This window comes from Panthera pardus, unplaced genomic scaffold, assembly GCF_024362965.1.
Source record: "Panthera pardus isolate Hobbes unplaced genomic scaffold, ASM2436296v1 HiC_scaffold_12, whole genome shotgun sequence".
Taxonomy (NCBI): domain Eukaryota; kingdom Metazoa; phylum Chordata; class Mammalia; order Carnivora; family Felidae; genus Panthera; species Panthera pardus.
In genome coordinates this window covers 51069603-51089558 of record NW_026526677.1, presented here as the reverse complement: position 1 = coordinate 51089558, position 19956 = coordinate 51069603, and the positions used below count along the sequence as shown (strand labels likewise).

General features: G+C 37.6%; 1 pseudogene; it reads right to left on the bottom strand.

The window, feature by feature from the left end:
- Nucleotides 1-337: 337 nt before the first annotated feature.
- Nucleotides 338-575, bottom strand: LOC109271336 (MICOS complex subunit MIC10-like; annotated as a pseudogene).
- Between the last annotated feature and the right edge of the window lie 19381 nt (nucleotides 576-19956).

The window sequence follows — 19956 nt, the reverse complement described above, 5'->3', positions numbered from 1 at the left end:
ATAATGGACTCATAAAGATAAAATTAGATTTTGACCCTTTTCCTGCATCATTTGTACACATGCACATGTGTTGGTATTTGGGGTTTCTTTTGTGGGGGGAGCTGCCTATTTTTAATGTATTTCTTTTAAGACCACCTCCTTGAAATTTCTAGGGACAAAATACAAAACAAGAAACAGACTTCCTTTCAAATACATAAACAGCATGCTAGAGTTTTTAAAAGCATTACTGATTACAGTGTTATAGAAAAATGTTTGCTTACTCTGGGACACTTCAGTATTCCTGAAGAATAAACGTGATTTCTCTTTTCCTCCCGCTGGGTTTTTCTCAGGTGTTAAGTCACTGCTCCCGCTCTCTGACAGATTTTCCATGTAGAAGATGGGGAGCCTGGAAATCATGCTGACAGTTGGAGTGAGGCCATTCTCCATTCCATGCCAGAACCAAAGGCTATTGGCCACATTCTTCTTTTAAAGCAGGGAAGTGAGAAAACAAGTCCTAATCCAAAACCAATACCTGTCTTCATGACCACATCTGCCACACACTGGTCCCACTTCCTGCCGAGCTCAGAATCTGACATGTTCCCCGTATGTGTGGCCGTTTGTATGTGTATGTGCACAGATGCACACAAATGTGTGGTCATGGTATATAAACAGTTTTCATTCTAATTTTTATTTGCCTTGTGAATATTTTTGAATGTTATTAATTTATTTAAGAATATGATTTATAATTGCTGAAATATTAATCTTTCCATGTTTAATGATTTTATTGTTAGATAATTAAACTTTTAAAATAGCACCTATTTTAATAACATGAATTGCAGTTAATAAGGTTACTTAGGTCAAAGGATATCAATATGTAACTACTTTGGTATACTTTTTCAAAATTATTTTCCAGGAAGGATTTTAATGTTATTGCATATAACCCTTAGTAACTGAGTCTTACAGCTTTTTAATATTTTTTTCAAATTCAGAATCAGGAAAACATTGTTTCATTTTTTTAATGTTTATTTATTTTTTGAGAGACAGAGAGAGAGAGACCGAGCATGAGTGGGGGAGGGTCAGAGAGAGAGAGGGAGACACAGAATCCAAAGCAGTTTCCAGATTCTGAGCTGTCAGCACAGAGCCAATGCGGGGCTCGAACCATGAGATGATGACCTGAGCCAGAGTCAGCTGCTTAACCAACTGAGCCACCCAGGCACCCCAATATTGTTTCATTTTAACCAACATTTTTTTCATAACTAAAAGATCAAAACTTTTTCACCTTTTTTGTTGCTTATGTCTCTTTTAGTGAATTATCTGTCCATGTCCTTCATTCATTGGTATCTATTTATCTAGCAATGTATTTCTTCTTGATTTAACAGTAATTTCATTGTGCTTATTTATTTTTTATGTTTTTATTAAAATTCCAGTTTAGCATTTTGTGTAATATTGGTTTCACTAATATTAGAATAGAGTTTAGTGATTCATCACTTACATACAACACCCAGTGATCATCACAAGTGCCCTCCTTAATCCCCATCGCCTATTTTACCCATCCCTCTACTGTCTCCCCTCTGGTAACCATCAGTTTGTTCTCTATAGTTAAGAGTCTGTTTCCTGGTTCTCCTCTCTCTTTTTCCCCCCTATGTTTGTTTGTTTTCTTTTTTAAATTCCACGTATGAGTGAAATCATATGGTATTTGCCTTTCTCTGCCTGACTTGTTTCACTTAGCATAATACTCTCTAGCTCCATCCACATCACTGTAAATGGGAAGATTTCATTCTTTTTGATGGCTGAGTAGTATTCCGTTATATATAAACCACATCTTCTTTATCCATTCATCAGTTGATGGACACTTGGACTCTTTACACGATTTGGCTATTGTAGATAGTGCTGCTATAAACATTGGGTGCATGTTTACCTCAAATTAGTATTTTTGTATTCTTGGAGTAAATACCTAATAGTGCAATTGCTGGGTTATAAGGTTTTTAATGTTTTGAAGAACCTCCATACTATTTTCCAGAGAGGCTGCACCAGTTTGCATTCCCACCAACAGTGTGAGTGGGTTCCCCTTTCTCCACGTCTTCACCAATACCTGTTGTTTCTCGTGTTGTTAATTTTAGCCATTCTGACAGGTGTGAGGTGATATCTCATTGTAGTTTTGATTTGTACTTTCCTGATGATGAATGATGTTGAGCATCTTTTAATGTGTCTATTGGTCATATTTTCTTGGGGAAAATGTCTATTTGTGCCTTCTGCCCATTTTTTAGTTGGATTAATTATCTTTTGGATGTTCAGTTTTATAAGTTCTTCAGAGATTTTGGATACTAACCCTTTGTCGGATACATCATTTACAAATATCTTCTCCCATTCCATAGGTTGCCTTTTAGTTTTGTTGCTTATTTCCTTCACTGTGCAGAAGCTTTTTATTTTCATGAATTCCCAATTGTTTATTTTTGCTTTTATTTCCCTTGCCTCAGGAGACATATCTAGTAAGAAGTTGCTATGGCCAAAGTCAAAGAGGTTGCTGCCTGTGTTCTCCTCTAGGATTTTTATGGTTTCCTGTCTAACATGTAGGTTTGTCATCCATTTTGAATTTATTTTTGTGTATGGTGGAAGTAGTCCAGTTTCATTTTTCTGCATGTTGCTGTCCAGTATTTGCAACACCATTTGTTGAAGAGACTGACTTTTTTCCATTGGATATTCTTTCCTACTTTGTCGAAGATCAGTTAACCATAGAGCTGTGGGTTCATTTCTGGGTTTTCTGTTCTGTTCTGTTGATCTATGCGTCTGATTTTTGTGCCAGTACCATATTGTCTTGATCACTACAGCTTTTGTAATATAATTTGAAGTCTGGAATTGTGATACCTCTGGCTTTGCTTTTCTTTTTTTAAGGTCACTTTGGCTATTCAGGGTCTTTTGTGGTTCCATACCAATTTTAGGATTGTTTGTTCTAGCTCTGTGAAAAATGCTGTTGGTATTTGGTATATGGATTGCATTGAATGTGTAGATTGCTTTGGGTAATATAGACATTTTAACAATATATTTTCTTTCAGTCCGTGAGCATGAAATGGTTTTCCATTTCTTTGTGTTATCTTTAATTTCTTTGATCAGTGTTTTATAGTTTTCAGAGTACAGATCTTTCACCTCTTTGGTTAGGTTTATTCCTAGTGATTTAATGGTTTTTGGTCCAATTGTAAATGGGATTGATTCCTTGATTTCTCTTTCTGCTGTTAATTACTGGTGTATAGAAATGCAACAGATTTCTGTACATCGATTTTGTATCCTATGACTTTACTGAATTAATGTATCAGTTCTAGCAATTTTTTGTGGAGTCTTTTGGGTTTTCTATATATATAGCATCCTGTCATCTGCAAATAGTGAAAGTTTGGCTTCTTCCTTGCCAATTTAGATGCCTTTTATTTCCTTTTGTTGTCTGATTGCTGAGGCTAGGACTTCCAATACTATGTTAAGTAACAGTAGTGAGAGTGGACATCCCTGTCTTATTCCTGATCATAGAAGTAAAGCTCTCAGTTTTTCTCCTTTAAGGATCATATTAGCTGTTGGATTTTCACATAGGGCCTTTATTATGTTGAAGCATGTTCCCTCTAACTCTACTTTGTTTGTTAACCAATTTCTGTATGTTGGTTTATGTCCTGCAACTTTGCCGAATTCATGTATCAGTTCTAGCAGGTTTTTGGTGGAGTCTTTCCAGTTTTCTATACACAGCATCATGTCATCTGCAAATAGTGAAAATTTGACTTCTCCCTTGACAATTTGGATGCCTTTTATTTCTTTTTGTTGTCTGATTACTGTGGCTAGGACTTCTAGTGCTATGTTGAATAGCAGTGGTGAGAGTGGACATCCCTGTTGTCCTCCTGACCTTAGAGGAAATGCTCTCAGTTTTTTCCCATTGAGGATGATATTAGCTGTGGGTCTTTTGTATATGGCTTTTATGATATTTGGTATGTTCCTTCTATCCCTCATTTTTTTAAAATTTTTTTAATGTTTATTTTTGAGAGAGACAGAGACAGAGTGTGAGCAGGGGAGGGGCAGAGAGAAAGGAAGACAGAATCTGGAGCAGCCTCCAGGTTCTGAGCAAGCTGTCAGCCCGGATCCTGACATGGGGCTTGAACTCACAAACTGTGAGATCATGACCTGAGCTGAAGTCGGATGCTTAACCAACTGAGCCACCCAGGCACCCCTATCCCTACTTTCTTGAGGGTTTTTATCAAGAAAGGATGCTGTATTTTGTCAAATGCTTTTTTGCATCTATTGAAATGATCATATGGTTCTTATCCTTTCTTCTGTTAATGTGGTATGTCACATTGATTGATTTGTGAATATTGTACTGCCCTTCCAGACCAGGAATAAATCCCACTTGATGGTGGTGAATGATTCTTTTAATGTACTGTTGACTTTGGTTTGCTGGTATTTTATTGAGAATTTTTGCATCCATGTTCATCAGGGATATTGGCCTGTAGTTTTCTTTTTTAGTGGAGTCTTTATCTGGTTTTGGTGTCAGGGTAATGCTGGCCTCATAGAATGAATTTAGAAGTTTCCCTTCCTTTTCTGTATTTTGCAAAGAATAGGTATTAACTCTTTTTTAATTTATTTTTTAAAACAATTTTTTCAGATATTATTTTTTAGTAGTCTCTACACCCAACTTGGGGCTCAAACCTACAACACCGAGATCAAGAGTTGCATGCTTTACTCACTGAACCAGCCAGGCACCCCTTCTGTTCTTTAAATATTTGTTAATATTTGCCTGTGAAGCCATCTGGCCCTGGATTTTTGTTTTCGGGAGATTTTTGATTACTGATTCAAATTTCTTTTCTTTTTTTTTTTTTTAATGTTTATTTCTTTTGAGACTCAGACAGACAGAGAAAGAATCTTGAGCAGACTCCTTGCTGTCAGTGCAGAGCCAGACATGGGACTCGATCCTACAAACCATGAGGTCATGACCTGACCCAAGATCATGAGCTGACCCAAAATCAAGAGTCAGATACTTAACCAACTGAGCCACCTGGGTGCCCACCGATTCAATTTCTTTGCTGGTTATGAGTCTGTTCAAGTTTTCTACTTCTTCCTGTTTCAGTTTTGGTAGTTTATATGTTTTTAGGAATTTTTCCATTCCTTCTAGGTTGTCAAATTTGTTGACATATAGTTTTTCATAATATTCTCTTATAATTGTTCATATTTCTGTGGTGTTGGTTATTTCTCCTCTTTTATTTGTGATTTTAGTTATTTGGGTCCTTTCTCTTTTCTTTTTGGGAAGTCTGGCTAGAGGTTTAACAATTTTAATGATTTTTTTCAAAGAACCAACTTCTGGTTTCATTGATCTGTTCTATTGTTTTTTAGTTTCTGTATCACTTATTTCTGCTTAATATTTATTATTTTCTTCCTTTTGCTGGCTTTAAGCTTTGTTCTTTTTCCAGCTCCTTTAGGTGTAAGGTTAGGTTGTTTATTTGAGATTTTTCTTGCTTCTCCCAGTAGGCCTGTATTGTCACATACTTCCCTCTTAGGCCTACTTTTGCTGTATCCTAAAGGTTTTGGACTGTGTATTTTGATTTTCACTTGTTTACGTGTATTTTTAAACTTCTTCTTTGATTTCCAGGTTGACCCATTCATTGTTTAGTAACATGTTGTTTAACCTCCATGCAATTGTGGTCTTTCTAAATTAAAAAAAAATTTTTTTATCTTTATTTATTTTTGAGACAGAGACAGACAGAGCATGAATGGGGGAGGGTCAGAGAGAGAGGGAGACACAGAATCTGAAGCAGGCTCCAGGCTCTGAGCTGTCGGCACAGAACCTGACGCAGGGCGTGAACTCATGAACCGTAAGATCATGACCTGAGCCAAAGTCGGAGGCTCAACTGACTGAGCCACCCAGGCGCTCCTCTAAATTTTTTCATACAGTTAACTTCAAGTTTAATAGTGTTGTTGTCAGAAAAGATGCATAGTATGATCTCAATTATTTTGTACTTGTTGAGGCCTAATTTGTGACCTAGCATGTGATCTATTCTGGAGAATGTCCCATGTGCACTTGAAAATAATGTGTGTTCTACTATTTTAGTATGAAATGTTCTGAATATCTCTGTTAAGTCCATCTGGTCCAGTGTGTCATTCAAAGCCATTGTCTCCTTGTTGATTTTCTGCTTAGATGATTTATCTGTCCATTGATGTAACTGGGGTGTTTAAGTCCCCTGCTATTAGTATATTATTATCAATGTGTTCCTTTATGTTTGTTTCATTGTTTTATATATTTGGGTGCTCTCATGTTGGGTGCATAAATATTTACAACTGTTAGATCTTCCTGTTGGATTGTCCCCTTTATTATGATATAGTGCCCTTCATCATCTCTTGTTACAGTCTTTGGTTTAAAGTCTAGCTTTTCAGATATAAGTATTACTACTCTGGCCTTCCATTGACATCCATTTGTATGATAAATGTTTCTCCATCCCCTCATTTTCAATCCGCAGGTGTCTTTAGGTCTGAAATGAATCTCCTGTAGGCAGCATATAGATGGGTCTTATTTTTTTTGTACATTCTGACACCCTATGTCTTTTGACTGAAGCATTTAGTCCTTTTACATTCAGAGTGATTATTGACAGATATGTATTTAATGCCATTTTATTACTTGTTTTGTCATTTCTGGAGATTTTCTGTTTCTTTCTTGTCTTTGTTACTTTGGTCTGTCCTTTCCACTTGATTTGACAGTAATTTAAAAAATATTTTAAGAAGACTAAGACTTTGTCTATGAATAATTTTCCAGGTTGTCAAATTTCTTTTAATTTTATTTAAGGGTAATTTATATGTATATGGTAATATACATGTTTTAGATTTTTAAGAAATTAAATATACTGTTTTTCCTTTGTGTTTTTTTAATTTTTATTTTTTGCTTTGTGATTTCTTCTATGTCTTTCGTTCTTAGAAAACATTTCCCCTTCCTGGAGTCTGCAAAATACTCATTTATAGTTTATTCTAGTTTAATTTAGTTTACTTTTGTTGAGTTTTATTTTGTCTTAATTTTAAACACATTACTAAGTCATTTCAATCTAGCTTTATTTTTTGCCAAATACCTAACCAGTTGTTCCAGCATCATTTAATGAATACTCCTCAATTTACATATTGATTTACAATGGCATTTAACTATATTTTAAATTCCTACATAGAAGAGTGTTGGTTTCTAAAATATTTATATTGCTCCATTGATCAAACTCAGTTCTTGCCCTAGAGACACAACATCTTGATAACTGAAAGGTTATTGTAGGCTTTATTATCTCATAAGAAAAATCTCTGTTTATTACCCTTTCGGTCTTGTTTTATTTTATCTTTTTGAAACTTTTTCACTATTCAAAACTATATACTTTTAAAATGAGCTATATGATCACTTTGTCACTTAAAAATTGGAAAAACTCAGATTTTTTATTGGAATCACATGAAACTTTTAAATTATTTGAGAAGAATTAAATAATCACCTTTATAATTTTTAATATTCCCATTCAGGAACATGGTTTATCTTTCCATTTATTCTCCTATTATGTCTCTCTGTTTTCTAATTTTCTTCATATAGATGAGACACAATTCTCTAAATTGCTTTTCACAGCTCTCTTATTACTGTTCTTTTAAATGTGCTTAATTATTTTAGATGACATAGAATAAAATAGTCTTACCATCATAATTTTGATTAGATTACTACTGGTAAAAAGAGGCACCTATTAAGATTTTATATGTATGTTTGCATCTGAACATCTTCCTAACTTCTCTAATTAATTTGAATATTTTTTTTTAAATTTCTTGAGTCTTCTAGAACAAATCAGTGATTTGTAAAATAACTTTTCCTTACTTTAATAGTGGTACCTATCTCCCTTTAGCTCTTTTATTGTTTTGCAAATTTACAAAGTAATGTTAAATAATAATGATATTAGGGTTTTGTTGTTGTTGTTCCTGAATCTCAAAGGAAATATTTCTGTTGTTTCAGCATTCAGAATGTTGCCTCTAGATTTTTATATTCATTGTTAAGGACATTTTCTCCCTTGCTTACTTTCCAAGACTTTTTCTCAGGGATAGATACAAAATTTTATGGGATCATTTTAGGACAACTGTGGGAGTAATCATGCTGCTTTTCTTCTTTGACCTATTACTGATGGGCAATATTAATAAATTTGTTAGTTAGAAGTGAACTTGTATTCAAAGAATAAAGTCTGCATACTATTCTGGGCATATAATTCTTCTAATATATTACTATATTATTTTCATTGGTTTATTCCAGATTTGACATGTACCTCTAAACTGTCATTTTGGAAATTGTAACCTGGCCACCTCCTTCCCCATACTCTGGATGCCTTTTATCAGGTGTTTCCCTTTTTAAAAATAAAAAAATAATAATAATAATGATAGGACCATCTAGCACATTATGTAATTAGAATGAAAACTCCATAAGAGCAGAGGTCTTTGTTTTATTTATATGATGCATTTAAGATCTTATAAATGTACCTGACACACAATTGGTATTTAGTGGAGTTTAAATTAATATTTCTTAAATAAATTAATGAATTATCTCTTTTATTGAAATTTACATTCTTCTTCAATCATTTTATACTACAAATTACACATTCTTTGATTTTTTATTTTGAGTCTTGACCTGTTTAGGTACAATAAGACATAGAATTACATATATTATGCACATATTTTCTTTCCGTTGCCATCAGGAATGGAAAAATAGCTGAAGACAAAAATTCTTCTCATACACTTTTTTTTCCATTAAAATTGTCACATATTGTTCCATTACTTCCTGGTCCTTAACATTGCTGAAGAGTATTATGAAGCTGGCCTTAGTTTCTTTGTCTACAAACTTTTCTTTTTGTTTAGTGCCAGGATGCTTTATTCTTTTTAAAAAAATTTTTTAAATGTATTTTATTTATTTTTAAAGGGGGGAGGGATGGTGAGGGGCAGAAAGGGAGACACAGATTCCGAAGCAGGCTCCAGGCTCTGAGCTGTCAGCACAGGGCCTGACATGGGCCTTGAACTCATGGACCATGAGATCATGACCTGAGATGAAGTCGGCTGCTAAACCGACTGAGCCACCCAGGCGCCCCAAGGATGCTTTATTCTTAAATTTTAAATACACAAGAAGAATATATTTATTTATTTTTGAAAAATTTAAGTTTATTCATTTTTGAGAGAGAGTGAGAGAGAGACAGAGCATGAGTGAGGGAGGGGCAGAGAGAGAGGGAGACACAGAATCTGAAGCAGGCTCCAGGCTCTAAGCCGTCAACGCAGAGCCCGATACAGGGCTCCAACTCATGAACCATGAGATCATGACCTGAGCTGAAGTTGAATGCCTAACTGACTGAGCCACCCAGGCGCCCCTGAATTATTTAAGAATATACAGACATATGTAATACATAAGGCAAAAATCCCTCTTACTACTTAGTCCTTCCATTCCCCTCTCACAGAACTCCTCCAAAATAACCTCACTCCTCAGCTGTAAATACTCTAGCAGTTGGCTGTGTTTTTCTTCTAGATTTGTTTTCTATATATTTATATGAGTATAGAGTTTCTTCTTTCTAAAATGAGATCATATTCTTGTAACAAGGTGCCTGGAAGAGAACTTTAAAAATATTTTAGAAATAGAAGCTGCCAAATGCTTCTTTGTATAGATGGACACAGAAATTCACATTGAAACAAATTTTCTTGACCCACCGCTAGAATGCCCCTACTTGATTGTGTAAATATTAGACAAGTAAGCACTTGCCACCCTAGGGATAAGGGACAATAGAAACTTTTGCATCTTTGTCACATCTGCCTTTTCTTTTAATTTTTTTTTTAATGTTTATTTTTTGAGAGAGAGAGAGACAGAGTGTGAGTGGGGGAGGGGCAGAGAGAGAGGGAGACACAGAACCCCAAGCAGGCTCCAGGCTCTGAGCTCTGAACTCCGAGCTATCAGCACAGAGCCCGATGCGGGGCTCAAACTCACAAGCAGTGAGATCATGACCTGAGCCGAAGTCAGATGCTTAACTGACTGAGCCACACACAGCTGCCTTTTCTGTGTCCCTAAGTATGTTGAGATATCTGGTCTTTGAGTAAAAAATGGGAAGTTGTAATAGGGGCCATGAAGCTGCCCCAGAAGACAGGTAAATGTTTCAACCCCTTCCCATTCAAAAATCAACATTACCAAAATCTCAGAAATGGATGAGGATGGTCCCAAACTAGCACAAGCATCCCAAAGTAAACAAATGAAGAGAAAATTTTTGAGTTCCTAGAATATTATGAAGAAATATGAGATGTATGACAGAGCTGGAAGGGGTGAAGAACCCAAATAACATATCAGCAGGTTAAGCTAGTCCAGAGCTTTCCAGCCAGTGAGAAATTTTTAATAATGGAGAATGGCTAATATATTTCTAGGAACAATTATGTCTGCTATCAAATTTGAGGGTATTTTCTTTACTGACTATAGTTACCTATTAATATCTCTAAACCTTCCGTAGAAATCTGTTATCTAAAATAACCTAATGTTTGTGGTACTTTGTGAGTATGAAGGAAGAGGAAAAGAGTCTATATAGACCCAGAAACAAAGAAAACTTTTTAGGGGCAGGCCATGATGAGTCAGTGGGATTCAGGATGGAACATAACATCAGAACATAAGCCCTTCCTGGAAATCCAAGGGACCGTACCAGTGGCAGAGGTAGGTGTACTTTGTACAATATTAGGGTGACTGCTTGAACAATCTTATTTGGACAATATGCAAAGGATAAGACTTGAAAGATGGAGAATTTGGGAAGTACTAGGTTGCAGATGCTTGAGTATAAATAATTCCCAGTTGAAATGGCCCTGCTCTAAAGGGTGTAGTGGGTAGCCTCTAAGATGGACCCCAATGATCCCCACCTCCCAATGTTCATGCCTTTGTGTGAGTCCCTTCCCTTGATTATGGATTAGATTTAGTGATTCACTTCTAGCAAATAAAATACAGCAGAGGTGATGGGATATTATTTCTAAGATTAGGTTACAAAAAGACTGAAGATTTCATCTTGGGCATTCTCTCTTACTCACTCTGAGGAAAGCCAGCTGCCATATTGTGAGCTGCCCAATGGAGAGGCCCACATGTCAAAGAATTGAAGGAGGTTTCCAGCCAGTAGTTAGCAAGAAACTCAGGCACTCAGGTTAACAGCCTGCAAGGAAATGAAGCATGCAAACAATCACATACATGAGCCTGGAAAGGGATACTGTCTCCCCCATCTGTCTCTCCTCAGATGAGACCATAGCCATGACCTGCAGTTTGCCTACAACCTCATAAGAAACCTTGAGCCAGAAAGTTAAGTTACACCTGGATTCCTGACCTACAGAGACTGTTTGAAAATGAATGTGTGTTGCTTTAAGTTCCTAAGTTTTAGGGTAATCTGTTATGCAATAACAGATAATTACTTCAGTGGGAGAAATAATCAAGTATATGCCAGATAGCTGATAAATTTGGTTGAAGACTCTGATTTGGGATTCTGAATGGAATTAAATGTTTAATAGAGTCAGAGTGTAGGAAATACAATGATATGTTGAAGGATGCATCATTGTATAAAGCAGCATGCCACAATATATTATACCAAAACATCTATTTTCATGATTCCACTTGATTCTTAAGATACGTATGTAAATGTGTTTTAGAAGAGACAACTCAAAGGCTCAGGAGGAGCCTGTCTTCCCTTCCTTCTCAGTGACATACCGTGAAAACATGGAAAGTTACATAGGAATACTGTTCAAAAATCTAGTTGATACCAAGTAAAGCTAATCACAAAAGTGTAGAGAGAGCCTTAAGTGAGGAGAATCCAAGAGGTCCAGGGCATTCACCTACCAAAGGCTGCAGAAGAGCCACTCTCCTTGGACCTCTTCCCACTCCAGCCACACACAACAATGTCCTCAGTAATACATCTCTTTCTGGATGCTTTTAGGGAATTCAATTCCCAGGACTCAACATAGCTGAGGGCTTAATATAGACAGATGGGGGAGCACTGTATCCAGAGATATGAGGTTGATAGTATAAAAGACTAGAGGCAGAGAAAACACTAAAGCTTCCTTACTCTTATCAGTACGTTTTTTAGTACAGCCATGGGTTGTTACAACACATTCCCAGTATTTCCCATCCTTACATTTGCCTTGTTATCATCCTAAAAATCAATCAATATCTAAATACTTAATGCCAAATTTCTGTTCTATTTTAAACTGTGATTTTATTTAATATTGACTTTGCAAGTCCATTTCTAGAACCTGGCTGTAACAGGGGCCTGGTCAGTCAGATAGTATGGTGTTGCAGTTAATAAAGCAGTCTCTATATATACTGGTTGGATTTGAACTCTAGCTTTCCTACGTACTGGCTGTGTCACCTTAGGCAAGTGACTTAATCTGTCTAGGCTTCAGGTTCTTTACTTATGAGATGGAGATAATAATAGCACCTATCTGATAGCATTATTTTAAGGATTCAGTGAGTCAATGCTTGTAAAGTGCTTAGAACAGCAACAGCTCCACAAATGGGTTTGCTCTCTGTTCGCCATTAGTTTTGTGATAAAACAGCAAGTGATGGGGGAGGGGAGGGGTGTTGGTGGACAAGAAGAGAAACCTTAAGCTTGCTTGCCCAGTACAGAGTTCTTTTGCCTCAGGAGTCATCCTGACCCAGAAACAGAGTTAGTGGTGTGACATAAGGCTGTTTTGTGTTCCCTGAAAATCCCAGATTAATATTAACACTCATGGCATAGTCTCTGGAGGCCCAGACTTGGACCTGCTTACACTTTAGCCCTGTTGGCCCTTAACTCATACATATTCACTCAGACAAGCATGGTTTAAACTGGGAAAATAGTCAGCTTTTTGGGCCTTTGTTTTTTATTTTATGGTTCTTTCTTTTGAACAACAGATGATTTATTCTCTTGCCCCTCTGGGAGCAGAGCAGGTCATAAACTGAAAACAAATGTCTGCAAAAAAAAAAAAAAAAAAACTTTCCAGACAACAGTTCTTCTAACAGACAGAACATTATCTATTCACTAGAGATAGCCAAGCTTGCTTGCTTACTATTTTTTAATACTCTAAAAAAAACCACCAACTCCCTGAGAGTGGCCACTTTTCCATGGTCATCTTTATCTAAAGTTGCACAGTGCATTGAATCCTACCCCCAAAGAATAGGGAATGGAGGCCCAAAGACTGACAAGAGGGGCGCCTGGGTGGCGCAGTCGGTTAAGCGTCCGACTTCAGCCAGGTCACGATCTCGCGGTCTGTGAGTTTGAGCCCCGCGTCAGGCTCTGGGCTGATGGCTCGGAGCCTGGAGCCTGTTTCCGATTCTGTGTCTCCCTCTCTCTCTGCCCCTCCCCCGTTCATGCTCTGTCTCTCTCTGTCCCAAAAATAAATAAATTAAAAAAAAAAAAAAAAAAAAGACTGACAAGAAAGAGGCATGAGCCCCCATCTCCATGGAACTTGTTCTTTAGGATAAACTCTGCTAACTTGGAGGGAGGCTTGAGGTGGGGCATGGAATTCTGCAGGGCATAAAGAACTCCCTTCCTCTACTGAACTAATCAACAACACAAGTGCACACTCAGAGTCTCTCTCATACATCTTGCATGCACATTACTAAATTTCACATTTACTCTAAAGTTTTGTGTATATGTGTGTGCCTGTATGCACACACACACACACACACACACACACACACACCAGTCACCTCTAAACACTCACATCCTCAAGAAACATTCACAAATACAGGCTCATGGTAGTCATTGTCTACCATGTTGAGTCAGAGAAGGTCATGGAGGGTGAGGGCCTTACATCAGTTTGGAAAAGGGAGCTTTTTGACAGATTACTATCAAAGTAAAACTGATCCAAAAAGCCCTTCTCAAGCCTTTTGTCAGGATTCATGAGGGTAAGGTGCTAAGCCAGGAGTAGCTCCCTGAGAGCATTTATTATTTGTCTTTAACTTCCGTTATTTGAAACCTGTCAATTTGGGGTAAGAAATTTTACCCGATTCTGAGATACTAGAATAGGTGAGAAAGACAAATTTCAGTCTTCAACCAATCAACACGCATTTAACAGATGCCTACTATGGGCCAGACAACACCCTGGGCACTGGAACAGGATCTACCCCCTCATAGTCATAACAGGGGAGATGAAACCACACACATTAAAACAGACAATCCAAGGTCGAGGTTATGCTGTCAATGCCTAAAAGGACCTTGTCTTGTAAAACATGTTCATTTTGGCAATGGAATACCTATATCCAGAGAGGCATTTACTTATGGCCACACAACTGGATAATAGACAGATGCTTTTTGATATAGTTACTCTCTCCATCCATCTGCATTGTTTCATAATTCTATATTTAAAAAAAAAACTTTAGCATGGTTCTATGTTTTATCTAGGTACCATGGTCTGTTCCTTCTCCAGAATTGGGAGGTCCCACAGGATAAGAGCTGATATTATATATTTTCAAAGGTCACAGTGACTGACACAGTCATAATTATCCAGGAGGTGCTCAGTTCATTAGCCTGAACTGATCCTAAATAGTCCAGGTAGCTTTGCTGTTGGCCCAGGGCCCTATTTGTTGCACAAGAAAACAACACAGGTAATAGAGAACTAAATCTTGGATGCAGATTCAAGGTAAAATATTTCAAACTTGGCATAAAAATTACAGACATGTTTCCAAGCCCTTCTGTTTTCTTATTCATTTTGACCTTAGGTCTTGTATAATTATATGGACAAAGGTAATGCATTTTTATTTCAGCCAGCAGGAAAAGGTCAGCATCCTCAGGGTGCTTTTGACTCTTCATATCCATAGACAGAATCTTGAAAGTTTTGATATATTTCTCCTAAGGTTTTTTTTTTTTTCCAAATTACACCAGGTCATCAAATCATCAAACATTTATTTCAACAAAAAATTTTGAAATCATCATGCCAAGTACTGGGTAAGTTGTTGGCTACAAATTTGCCTGGCTGAATTATTGAACACGTGCTTTATGCCCAGGAAAAAAAATAACAGCACAGCTGTTGTATTACCTCCCTAGGGCTGCTATAACAAATTGCCATAACCTTGGGGACTTAAAACAACAGAAATTGATTCTTTCACAATTTTGGAGGCTGGAATTCCAAAATCAAAGTGTTGGCAGGGCCACACTCCTCCTGGAAGCTCTATGAGAACCTTCCCTTGCCTTTTCCTAGCTTCTGATGGCTGCTGGCAATTCCTTGACATTCCCTGGCCTATAGCTGCACCACTGCAGTCTCATCTCTGTCATCTGCTCTGTGCCCTCTCCTCTTCTTAGAAGGAGTTCCCCCTAAATACAGGGTGATTTCACCCTAGATCCTTAACTCATCACATCTTCAAAGACTATGTGTTAAGATAAGGTCACTCTCTTGAGGTTCCAGGTGGACATGAATTTGGGGGATGGGGGATGCTATTCAATAGCTGTTACTGCACTTTGCTCGCTTGGGTCTGCAGGGACAAGACTGACAGTAAAAGACATGGCCATGGGGGGAAGCTTCACTTTTTTCCCCATGAACCAGTTCCTTCCATCTTGCTTCTGGTTCTCCACAGTCTTACTCCCTGTCCTGCATTCACTTGGAATTCTCATCTCCTAATTCATGTGACTCTTTGGCATATGACACTGGTTCTTACGTGTTCCAAGCTACTGCCCTGTGAGTACCCTGGCCCATCTGGATTTGAGCGCTACCTGTCATCATCCACCATTTTTTCATTTAATGAATATTCCCTGGATACTTCCTAAGAGTCAGGCACTGTCCTGGATGCTGGATTCTCAGCAATGACAGAAAAAGTCCCTATATATCATGAGCAATGAGGAATGGAATTAAGGAAAAAACAAGCAAACAGATACTTGGCACCTAGAAGTTTCTGGTGCATAGTAGGTGTTTGATAAATATTTGTGATTTGGTAGAATTAGCAAGATTTTTTCTGATAGTGATAAGTGATATGAAAGAAATAGATTAGTGTGAAATAGGGCATTTAAATAGGGTCAACATGGAAGGCCTTTCTATGAAGGTGTGTTTAAGCTAAAATAGTAAGAAAAGGAAGGAGCCATCTGAGGACATATGTCTAAGATAGAGGAAGGAGCAAGTGAAACACCACTGAGCTGAGAACTGATTGTATTTGGGGGAAGAAGAAAACAATGTGACTGGGGAGAGCAAGGGGGAGAGTAATACAAGGTTGTGTCAGAAAGGCAGAGGGGATTCCACTCAGTTATGCTGGACACTATAGATCAAACAAAGGAGTTTGGATTTTTAATTTCCACTGCAATTGGAAGCCATTTGAAGTTTAGGTAATGAATTGATGTGATTTAACTCATGAGTTAATAGATCACTGTAGCTGCTCTTAGAAAAAAGGATTGTAGGAGGCAAGACTGGAAGAAGAGAGAAGAATGTTTTAGCACATAAAGAGGTTATAGGTGTAAAAGATATTGATTCCTTCAGTCCTTAGTGTAACCAGAAGACTGAGCTGGCCAAAGCCACAGGGTTGGTCTGTCTACAAACAGACTCATCCATTAACCTGAGCTTGCTGAATAAATAGCATCATTTTCCATGTCTGCCACAATGTGAAAAAGATTGGAAAGCACTGCACTTATGAACATTTTTCATGTTTTCCGACCATCAAGCTCCTTTTATACACTCTTACTGTGGAGAATTTCCCGCTGCGGTAACCAGTTTCCAAGATGGCTTCCCACATCCTGTTATTCACACCTTTGTGGAGTTCCCCACACTCCATATAAAAGTTTAGTTTGTGTAACTAATGGAATATGACAGAAGTGACTATATCTCACTTCAAAAATTAGGTTATAAAAAGCTGTGGCTTATATCTTGGGTTCTTAGATATACTCTTAGATAACTCACTTTGAGGTAACCAGCTGCCATGTCTTGAGAATACCCAGCCATTAGGCCTTTCCAGCTTTAATTCCTCTCCCCCACCCCAACTCTATCCTTGGAGGTCTGTGTTCAAAGGTAAGAGCCATCTTCTGTGTTTTAACTTGCATTTGTGTTTGAAGTTCCATAGAACAGATTTACCCTTAAGTGAGCCTAATACTACTGGAAACCAAAGGAAAATAGGAACATAATTCAAGGAGAAAGAACACTTTAAACACTTTTTTCTCTCTTTTTTCTGTTCTTTTTTTAAAAAATATTTTAGTGTTTGTTTATTTTAGAGAGAGAGAGAGAATGCGAGTGGGGGAGGGGGGAAAGAGAGAGAGGGAGACAGAATCTGAAGCAGGCTCCAGGCTCTGAGCTGTCATTACTAAGCCGGACACAGGGCTTGGAACCCACGACCCATGAGATCATGACCTGAGCCGAAGTCGGACGCTCAACGAACTGAGCCACCCAAACGCCCCTACTTTTTCTTTCTTGAATAATATGTGCAAGACATTTTTCTCCAAAATGGCATAATAAAAATCTAAAAGAAAAAACAACTTCACAAAACAAGCTTTGACTATATCTTTTAATATCCAAAACATTTAATTTTTAAAAATTTTATTTATTTTATTTTATTAATTTTTTTTTTATTTTGAGAGACAGAGAGAGAATGGGTGAATGTGTGCTAAGGAGGGAGAGGGTGGGGTGGGGCAGAGAGAGAGGGGGAGAGAGAAAATCCCAAGCAGCCTCTGCCTTTCAGCACACAGCCTGACAAGGGGCTTATCTCATGAACCTCCAGATCATGACCTCAGCTGAAATCAAGAGTCAGATGTTTAACCAACCAAGCCACTCAGGTGCCCCTCCTAAGCATGTTTAAAACAAAAAATGAACAAGACCACCTCTTGCTATTTTATTGAGTCAGCATCCTTAAAGCCGTTCACAAATAACATTATGTTGCTTTAAATAGAACTGTTTCAAACAGGAGAACCAATATATAATGATCCCTTTTTTTATATCTAAAAGAAAATTAAGGCTTGTGCTTTTATTTTAATCAATGAGAGCTAAAGTTATAGTTTAAAATGTACACCTCTTCTTCTAATTAAACCCTTAAAGCCAGGCAACAATCTACAGTTCATTAAAGTTCAGATTTTGCACAAAACCTTCATTATCTGCTCTTGATGAGTTTCCCTTCCTTTCCATACATTGCATTCTAAAAGAAGAGATCTGATTTCAAAAGACCCTTCAAGAAATGAGAAATAAACCCTTACCTGGGCTTACAATTGTGCCCTGATGAACCTGAAGACTTCTAACCTTTTTTGGAAACAAATATCCTTCCACGGGGAGTAAAATGGTTCAAAAGAAGAAAAAATAGTTTATTTGCTACATCCATCTGTATCTAGGGAAGCTGCTTTGTACTGCAACAGAGAAAGTCCATTACTTCCTCAACTGGCCAAGCCCTGAAAAGAGTTCCTTTTTTTCAACAAGAAGTCAGAGATTATTTCTCTCTCTCTCTCTCTCTCTCTCTCTCTCTCTCTCACACACACACACACACACAGCATGTATTTTAGAGACCCATAGGGAAATGAGAGAAAAGAGATAATAGAGAAACAGTAAAGTATGCCCAAGCACAAAGAGAGAAAAAGTATTTGTGTGGTAGAGGACAGCAATTATTTTGCAGTTATTGAATGGCAGGAAAACTTACATCTGGTTAGTGGAAACTCTTGGTGCAAAATCTGAAGTTTCATAAGTTGCAGATAGAAAAGTTGAGGTCTCTGTATTGAAAAAGGCAATTCTAATGCCAGCACGAAAGGCAGAAGTACAGAAGAAAAGTAGCAAGAGAATGCATTCTGGGAGACCCAGTGGAGAGAATCCAGAATGCAGTGGGATCTTAGTCAGGTGGGAATGGGTTAGCAGAATAACAGATCAGAGTGTTTTACTTGTAGTTTATCACATAGTCAGCTGGGCTTTAGTCAATTCTTTTCTTTTTAAGTTTATTTATTTTGAGAGAGAGAGAGAGAGAGAGCACATGGCATGGGCAGAGAGAGAAGGAGAGAGAGAATTCCAAGCAGGCTCTGCATTGTCAGCACAGAGCCTAATGTGGGGATCGATCTCATAAACTGTGAAATCATGACGTGAGCAGAAATCAAGAGTTGGATGCTTAACTGGCTAGGCCACCCAGGTGCCCCAATCAATTCTTCAGTAAGCTACATGTAATTCATTGCAGAGTGTGGATTTGGTTTTCCTGCAATTGTCCAAGGGGATCATAAGGGTCTCCAAGAATGTATATAAAACTTGAAAACTCCTGCCAGACTTTTCTGATAAGAAATTCACGGGGAGATGTATTGTGTGATAATTGAAATCTAACTCTCCTTGAAGTCTTGGAATCTCCCCAACGTGGGTTTGAATCTTCATTTCATCATTTGCTAACTGTGTGACCTTAGGCAGGTGACTTAGATCACAGGGTGTTAGTGTTGCCATCTCTAGAGTCAGGATGATAACAACATCTATTTCAAATGGTTGTGATTCAGTTAAGCCAAGAACGTAAAGCACAACATTTGGTATATGGTATGAAGCAACTGTTCAATAAATGCCAGCTATAAATGAACACTTAAGCCAATCTGTAAAGACCCCACAGGACATAAATGTACATTGGTCAGATCCTACCCACCCTCACATGCAGAAAACCAAATCGAGATGTAGATCTGATAACATCTACCAGAGTTGGTGAAGGCACAATGCCAGTTTTGCTCTTTTGACCTTTGGGTTCATTCAGCTTCAGGACGTGAACTCTGTGCTGTTACCTGAATCCACCATACCCACCTGTAAAGGAGAGCAGTATTAAAGTCAGGTCTCAGGAGTCACACAGTCCATCATGACTGCTGACTAGCTTTGTGACCTTGCACAGGCTATTTAATTTCTGTGCTTATGTCTCCTCAGTTGAAAAGAAGAGATAGTTAATAACAATACCCTGTTCCTATGGTTGTTATGGAGATTATATGAGCAATATATTTAGAATATTTTTTTAGAGTATCTAGCACATAGCATTAGCTCAAAAAACTATAGAAAAATATAATTATAATAAAAAATTTGAAATGGACC